Source organism: Cebus imitator, unplaced genomic scaffold, assembly GCF_001604975.1.
Source record: "Cebus imitator isolate Cc_AM_T3 unplaced genomic scaffold, Cebus_imitator-1.0 Scaffold170, whole genome shotgun sequence".
In the NCBI taxonomy this organism is placed as follows: Eukaryota; Metazoa; Chordata; class Mammalia; order Primates; family Cebidae; genus Cebus; species Cebus imitator.
The window spans coordinates 398,431-407,822 of NW_016107485.1; the positions used below are offsets into that span (position 1 = coordinate 398,431).

The 9,392-nt window shown below is 37.0% G+C and overlaps 1 long non-coding RNA gene across 1 annotated transcript; it reads left to right on the top strand.

The window, feature by feature from the left end:
* LOC108315342 lies at positions 1–7,847 on the top strand. The gene is made up of 3 exons (XR_001829887.2): positions 1–300; positions 3,921–4,008; positions 7,590–7,847. It is a non-coding gene; the product is annotated as an uncharacterized LOC108315342 (long non-coding RNA).
* The last annotated feature ends 1,545 nt before the right edge of the window (positions 7,848–9,392 follow it).

Sequence of the window (9,392 nt, forward strand, 5' to 3'; positions counted from 1 at the left end):
GATTTGTTGTCCACTTATTAAATGGCTAAATGAGTGAGACTAATAACAAAAAATGCATTGGTATGGAAAACTTTTAATAATACCTCCGAGTATTCATTGATGGCAAATTCAGTTAGGACATGTGATGATTATGTCATGTGATTTCAAAGTCCTTTGTCAGATAAATAAAAATTCCAAAGCTTTCAAGCCTAAAGTTTACCCTAAAGTGCAGAATTTTGAGTTTCATGATTTTACATCTTACGCTTCTGTAACAGGCTATCAGAAGAGACTGAAATCATTAGAGGAGAAACAGAGTAGATGGTAAGTGTGTGATATATATTAAGAAATTTATTTTAAACAAATAAGATATGTAGTTTTTATCTATAAACAAATGTTACTGATTGTACATTGAAGAATATTGCTTTAGACTTTAGAAGACAGCCTAAGTTTAATAGAGCTCCTGGGTTGATTGATTTGATTTCATGACACCGAGTTTTGCTATCCTCTTGCTACCTTACCTTTATAATGTGATCATGATTATTGTTACTTATTTAAAGTGGGTGCTCAAGGAGGGAGAGAGGAGATAATAGGCTCTTCAAGAAAAGTTTATCTCCTGAGAGTGATAAATGTTCAGTAGTCTTCCTATGTATTTCTAAATTCACCACAAGAAGATCACTGCAAAGAAGGTAATTACATTAGAGTTCTCCAGGGAAGTGGAACCAAAGATTTACACACACACATACACACACACACGCACACACACATATGCACACATATATAAATTAGTCCTTTGGTGTACAGGGGGGGATTGGTTTCCGGGATGCCCCCACCGATAGCCAAACCCGCAGACATCCCTGCAGAACTGGCATATACTAAAAGTTGGCCCTCCACATACATGGGTTTTGCATCCTGTGAGTGCTGTATTTTCAATCTGCGTTTGGTTGAAAAAAAAAATCTGCGTATAAGTGGACTCAAACAGTTCAAATTCATGTTGTTCAAGAGTCAACTGTGTGTATATACATTATATATATAATGAGAGAGAGAGAGAGAGAGACAGAGGCAGTGACAGAGACAGACAGAGGGAGAGAGATTTATTACGAGGCTGTGGACTGTGGGTTTGGAAAGTTTAAAGTCTGCATGGCAGGTCTGCAGGCTGGAAAGTCCGGCAGGAGTTACTATTGCAGTCTTGCATCTAAAGGGAGTCTGGAGATAGAATTCTTTCTTCTTCTTGAGACCTCAGTCATTTTTCTTAAGGACTTCTGCTAATTAGATGAAGCCTCTCCACATTATGGAGGGCAATTTGCTTTACTTGAAGTCTACTGATTTAACTATTAATCACATCTGAAGTATACCTTGAAAGCAACAGCTAGATCACGGTTTGACCAAACAACCATGGCCGAGCCAAGTTGATGCATAAAATTAACTATTATAGTAATTAAAGGGATAATATTATGACCTGTATTCCATAATGAAAATAAAATTAAAAGACTTGCCCATACTCAGAGATATGAGTTGGTGAAAGAGCAAAAAGAAGCAGAATCCAAATTTTTACATACAATGGCTCACAAAATCTGCTTTCATTTGACAATATTCATTAGTTCTGATGCACAACAATAGAACCTAAGACTAACTGGCTTTGATTTGACACAGACTCCTTAAAAATTTTTATATTTTCTTACTGGGCACAGTGGCTTCAGCCTATAATCCTGGCTACCCAGGAGGCTGAGGTGGTAGGATAGCTTGACACCAAGAGTTCGAGGCCAACCTGGGAAACATAGTGAGATCCCAAAAAATGAAAAAACCCAAAAAACTAGCCAGGTATGGTGACACGTGCTTGCAGTCCCTGCCACTGGAAATGCTGAAGTGGGAGGATTGCTTGAGCCCAGGAGTTTGAAGCTACAGGGAATTACGTTTACACCATTGCATTGCAGGCCTGGGTGACAGAGAAAGACTCTGTTCCTAAAAAAAAAATTTAGGTGTAGAGTGGTTTTTTTTTTTTACACTTTTAACTTAGCATGTGGTGTTGAAGTATTATTGTAGATCAAGTTTGCTCACTAAGATGTGAGGAAATTGTGATTTGTTCTCTCCACCACAATTGAATTATACTTTTTTTTTGTTTGTTTTTTTTTGTTTTTTTTGAGACGGAGTTTCACTCATGTTACCCAGGCTGGAGTGCAATGGCGTGATCTCGGCTCACCGCAACCTCCGCCTCCTGGGTTCAGGCAATTCTCCTGCCTCAGCCTCCTGAGTAGCTGGGATTACAGGCACGCGCCACCATGCCCAGCTAATTTTTTGTAGTTTCAGTAGAGATGGGGTTTCACCATGTTGACCAGGATGGTCTCGATCTCTTGACCTCGTGATCCACCCGCCTCGGCCTCCCAAAGTGCTGGGATTACAGGCGTGAGCCACTGCGCCCAGCTGAATTATACTTTTATTATCTTCTATCATTTTGAAACACTGCATTTTACCATGGGACACCGAATATATTTCTTGCCATGATGGTAAATGACTGATTGATATATTTAATAATTAATAAATTTGTGATTTCTGCTGACAAAAAAGAAAATTAAAAAACATTTTTCTTAATGCAAAACTTTAAGCTTAATGTTAGTATCAAGTTATATCCCCTAAAGTGTGTGCTTTCTATTCATATTAACTAAAAATGAACACTTTCTTTCTATAAAAAATTTGTTGAATGAATGATTGACGTTTGTGTAACAGATTTCTGGATGTCTTAAAATGCAATTCTTTTTTTTTTTTTTTGAAACACCAAATAAACTCATCTTTTATTTGAAATCAGATCTCATAAAAAAGAGAATGTAATGAGTTTGCTACTTAATGCATCAGAATCAATAACTCTCTGAATTAGAAGTCACCTTCAGTAATATGAACAAGAATTTCATATAATGAACCAAACTCCATTTTATTTTTGAGACAAAGATTTTCAAAATTATATTCTAATGAAAAGTGATAATAGTATTTATAACAATATTAATACTTATAACCAAAATATATAAAAGGAGTTTATTTGCATAATATGCTTGTTTAACATGATAGGTCAGATAATACATTTAAGATAATTAGAGTGTATAACCTATTAATAATTCATTTCTTAAAAATAACACTATCAAGTGACATAGTGTTCACATTTTCTCAACTTAAAATATTTCTACTAATTACCTAATGAAAACTCAAAGGACACTGCTAAAAGAAAAAAATGTGAACAAAATGAACATATCCAAAAATGCTCAATACATACCATGCTGTATACTGTTCTGAAAATACTTGCCATATAAGGACTTAATGGTGCCCATGGTAGTTACTGATTAAAGTGGTAATGGCAAGGAGACTTAGTTCTGTCTTAGTTGGCCAGAAAGAAGTAAAACTATTGAAAAGGAAAAATGCAAAATTTGCAGTGAAGAAAAGGGATTAAAAAAATCCAGGGATCAATATTAAAAAAGTGAAACTGCTGGGTGTGATGGTTCATGCCTGTAAACCCAGCACTTTGGGAGGTGAGGCAAGAGAATCACTTGAGCCTAGGAATTTGAGACCAATCAGAGCAACATGGTGAAACCCCATCTCTAAAAAAAAAAAACAACAAAAACCCAACAAACAAAAAACCAAGAAACCAAAAAATTAGCTAGGCACGGTCGGTGTGTGACTGTAGTCCAGCTACTTGGAAGGTTGAGATGGGAGATTAGTGTAAGCCCAGGAAGTTGAGGCCGCAATGAGCTGTGATCACGCCACTGCACTCCAGCCTAGGGGACAGAGTGAAACTCTCTCTCTCTCTGTCTGTCACACACACACATACACACACACTCTCTCTCTCACATACAATTTAAAAAGACAAAACTGTTCAAACAGCTAGTTACTAATATCCAAATTAGAGTGTATTTTATTTCATGTTTTTAAGTATTTCGCTTTTTCTGTTTCATTTCTAGAAACAATTTTGAAAAAAGTGAAAGGAAGAATGTTATAGTAACATTGCAACAATTAGCTAAAGCATACCTGCACCACTGGAGAAAATTGGTAAGTTTTACCATTACTTGCATTGCTTCTCATGCTTTTTGTGGGTCTGCACATGATTGCTCATTTGTGCATGGTACTGAACAAGACTCTGTCTCAGCCACTTGTCTGATATCTCACATAAGTGTGTATTTAGAAGTTTAATAGAAGGCCTTTTAATTTATGAGAATTTTTTAAATCTCTTTTCTGTGTAAGGAATCAGAATACTTTTTAAAATACGTTGCTGTCTATGAAGGCACCTATACACACAGACACACACAGACAAAACACAAATATGCACATCCTCCAGGATTCATCAAGATGCCTGGGGTATGACTTGTCACCTTTAGATTTTGCCACAGCACCTGTTTCTTTTTCCTATTTATTGAACCCTCCATGTTATGGAGTCTTGAGGTTGGAAGGGATCAAGACCATCTTTCTCTCTGCATTTTTAGATTTGAATACCTAGCATAGTGCCTGGAATATAGCAGACACTCACACACAACTGTGGGATGAATGTCGAATGTTGAAAAGATGAAGTCTTTTTTTAGCGGCAGATGGCCATCCAGTCTTTGTAAGAGCACAGACGTCCTTATGCAGCAAAAACCTGTGCTCTAAAAGTCAGCATACAGATTAGTTTTGGGCTGTTCTGCAGATTTGGAGGACTACAGTTGATCCATGGTAGCTCTGCTCCTCTGGGATTTCCTACCCAGGGTCACTCTTTGGGACATAACTCACCATGACTACATCATTGTAATGTATGGAGTTGTGATGTTAAATGCTTTCTATGTATGCAGAAGCAAGGACGGCATTTTGTTCTTATCCTAAACAACTTTCAGCTCTAAAACTTCAAAGCAGTTTTTTTTTTTTTTCTCAGAGATTTCTTTCCCAGTTTTATTTAGTAACTTAGTAGATGGTCTCCTCATGTATGGTGAAAAATAGAATCTTTAAAAAAGAAACCAAATTTAGTATACTGAAAGAGATTTAGGAGTTAATCTAACTCAGCTCTCTGCAGCCAACTGTTGAGTAACAGAAAGGCCTAGGAACAGGAGAAGTGGGACAGAATTCCAATTGGCATGGCTATGCTTTTGCTATGCAAAAGCTGGGAAAGCCCAAAACACCTCTGAAGCTTACCTACATCCCATTTTATTAGGGAGATGAAACTGTCAAAGGTTAGAGCATGTTCCTGTGAACTTCTACATTGTCTCTTCTTTGTGGTTTAAGCCCTGGCGTTCAATCAATATAGGCAGTACTCTTATATCAGGTCTATCTAAGCAAGACCTTGGATGCTTTGGATTTTACAAATCCATTTGAGGCTAACACGATAATGATCTACTGTGATGGAGAATCACGTTTCTCTTGGCAAAAGGAGCCTTCTCTAAAGTCACACTTCTCTGAGTGTGTCCTTGCCAAGGACTGAGCCTTTAGTGCTGAAAGAGGGAGCAGGTAGAAACAGAGAGGTGAGGCAGAGAATGATAGGGTAGGAGGTATCATTGATCTAAAGCAAAGATGAATAGGCTGAAACTGGGGTCAGGGAGTAGAGGTCACTGATGTCTGCAAAGTCACTGTACTCTTCTCAGAGGAGTGATTTCAAAAAGGGGGAAAGTTGTTGCTGTCTACATTGTGGAGCTGCTGTGGGAATTCTAGAGCTCTTGGAAGAAAGGCAAAAAAGGTAGACAAAGGGCAGAAAGAGACAGATATAATTGTCCTTCAGTTTTTTTTTTAATGAAGAATTCTAATATACACAGTATACAATACACAATGCTGATATCTAGTGGGAATTCTGGTGCTTTTAGTTCAATTGCCCCTTTGTAGGTAAGATTTCTGCTGATTGCCTTAAAAAATGGGTAATTGTTTTGATGCACAAGTCAACTTCCCTTCAAATTTTGGGATTTTTCATAATTCTTACTTGTAGTGTTACTTAAAAAAATCTTTAAAATTTTTATTTATTATTTATTTTTAGACAGGGACTTGATCTGTTGCCCAGGCTGGCGTGCAGTGGCATGGTCATAGCTCACTGCAGCCTCAAATTCCTAGGCTTAAACGATTCTCCTGCCTCAGCCTCTAGAGTAGCTAGGACTATAGACATGTGCCACTACACTCAGCTAATTTAAAAATTTTTGTAGAGATGCAGTGTCACTATGTTGTCGAGGCTGGTCATAAAACTCCTGGCCTCAAGCAATCTTCCTGTCTCAGCCTCCCAGCCCTTTGGGAGGCTGAGGCAGGAGGATTGCTTTATCCTACTTTTAAAATCTTAAAAAAATTAATTCAACAAGTATGCAGTGAGTTTTTCCTTTATGCCAGTTACTTTGCTCCATGGATAGAAAAATGAATGAGATATTTCCCTTCCTTCAGGGAGTGCATAGTTGGATCTTATTGTCACTTAAAGCCCACTTAATGCTTTTTTCTTTTAGTTCAATCTATTGAACCAAAGCAGAATGGCACATGGTTAAGAGTGTGGGCTCTGAAAAATTCAAATTCATTTCAGCCAGTTGCTGAGTGCCCGTGGGTGAATTATTTAATCTTGCAAACATTTTGGGAAGCAATTTGATAACAATATCTTTTGATAACAATAACAATCTTTAAGCTAGTAAACTCATTTCTAGTAATCTATTCCTAACAGAATAATATGTTAGAGAATTCATAATCATTTAAAAATATTTATTGAGCAACTACTATGTTCTATATACTTTCCTAGGTAATTTGAATGACTCATTGAACAAAACAAAGATCCCTGTCCTTTTGGAATTTATATTCTAGTAGCAGGAAATGGAAAATAATCAACACTAGACTAACTAAATAGGTGAATTATATAGTATGTTAGAAGGTGATCAGTGCTTTCAAGAAATAAAGAAGGTAGATCACGATAAAGGCAATCAGGAGTGCTGGAATTCTGGGTGAGTTTCAGTTTTATATATGCTCACCAGCATAAGCCTTGTTGAGAAGGTGATGTTTGAGCAAAGACATCAAGGGAGTGAGGGAGTTAATTATGCCAGTGGTCCCCAACCTTTTTGGCACCAGGAACCAGTTTAATGGAAGACAAATTCTTCCACTGACTTGGGGTGGGGGGGGATTGGTTTCAGGATAAAACTGTTTCACCTACATCATCAGACATTGGTTAGATTCTCACAAGGAGCGCACAACCTAGATCCCTCGCATGTGCAGTTCACAATAGGGTCTGCGCTTCCATGAGAATTTCATGCCAAGGTTGATCTGACAGGAGCAGATCTCAGGCGGTAATGCTGAGGCACTGACATTCTGCTGTGCAGCCTGGTACCCGTCTGTGGTCCATGGGTTGGGGACCCCAGAATTATGGAATACCTGGGGAAGACCTTCTAAACAGAGGAAGCAGCCAGTGCAGTGACCCTAGAGTGGAACTATGTATTTGAGGAATTTGAGTATTTGAGGAATACCAAGGAGGACGATGATTGGAGCTGAAAGGAAAATTGGTAGGAGACAAGGTCAGAGAGGAAATGGGAAGCTGTGTCATTGAGGGCTTTGCAGGCTAATGTAAAGACTTCACTTATAATGTGTGAACAGGGAGCCATTGAAAAAGTCTTTGATTAGTGGAATAATTTGATCTGATCTACTTTTATGTTTTTTAGAGACAGAATCTTGCTGTGCTGCCTAGGCTGGCCTTGAACTCCTGGACTTAAGTGATAGATCCTCCCTACACCTCAGCCTCCTAAGTATTTGGGACAGTTTTTAAACAAAGTAATGCATGCTTATTATACAAACTTAAACAATTCTGAATTGCCATGTAAAAAATTAATAAAATCCTATTTTTTCCTTCAATTCCATACTTCTAGAGGTAACTAATGTTAAAATTGATGTGTGCTCTTCAACATCTATCTTGTGTCCTTCTAGGAATGAATATATAAAAACACAATTCACGAATATGTATATATTTGAATATGTATAAATATTAATATGTTGAAGCATATGCATGCACATATATGCATAAATATATATGCATACACACACAAATCTTTTTCAATTCCTTTCTTCCTTAGTTCATTTTTTCCTTTGTCCCTTCCTTCCTTACTGTTTTCCTTCCTTCTTTCCTTCATGGTTCATAATATATTCATAATGGGTTCTTTTGCATTTGATTTTCTTTTTAATCTGTTACTAATTGAGCACATTTTTATTCATGCTTATTTGTTATTTGCACTTCTTTTTCTGTGATTTAAGTATATTCTTTGCTCATTTTTAATTGAGTCGTTTCTCTTTTCTTATCAAGTTTTAAGAGATCTTTGAATAACAGGAGTTTTCTCTTTGGTCATCTATGTTACAATATTTTCTTCAAGTTTACTATTTTTTTTGATAATTTATATAGCACTATATAGTTTAAATTATTGAGAATGTTTAACATGCTATCTCATTCTTATTCATTATGTTTTAGTATTTTTTTCATATTGGTAATCCTTTGTCACTATTGTTTCTAATGTAAGCCCCATGACATTGTTTCTAGTGTGACCCCTATGAACTATTGTTCCTAATGTAAACCCCTAATGTAAGCCTCATGTTATTTTAAATAATCCTGTAGTTAACATTGCCTTGGATTTAGCTTTTCTCATAGTTTGAATGTGTACACGTGCAATATTTGGATCAAGAATATAAATTATTTTTGTGGCTTGTTATAATTATCACCCAACTGTCATAGTTTTTGGCCAGCCATCAGTATAAAAAGTTAGGGTAATATAACTTGGCTATTTATACAATAATATCATATTACAGAATTTAAAGAATTAAGGTTTTTTTTGATTTTTAAATTTTATTTATTTATTTTTATTTATTTATTTTTTACTTTATTGCAGTTTAGGTTTTGGGGTACATGTGAAGAACATGCAATATTGTTGCATAGGTACACACATGGCAGTGTGATGATTTGCTGCCTTCCTCCCCTTCACCTATATCTGGCATTTCTCCCCATGCTCTCTCTCCCCAACTCCCCACCCCCTGCTGTCCCTCCCCTATTTCCCCCCAGCAGACCCCAGTGTGTGATGCTCCCCTCCCTGTGTCTATGTGTTCTCATTGTTCATCACCCACCTATGAGTGAGAACATGCCGTGTTTTATTTTCTGTTCTTGTGTCAGTTTGCTGAGAATGATGGTTTCCAGGTTCATCCATGTCGCTACAGAGGACACGAACTCATCGTTTTTGATGGCTGCATAATATTCCATGGCGTATATGTGACACATTTTCCCTGTCCGGTCTATCATTGATGGGCATTTGGGTTGGTTCCAGGTCTTTGCTATTGTAAACTGTGCTGCAATGAACATTTGTGTGCATGTGTTCTTATAGTAGAACGATTTATAATCCTTTGGATATATACCCAGTAATGGGATTGCTGGGTCAAATGGAATTTCTATTTCTAAGTCCTTGAGGAATTGCCACACTGTCTTCCAC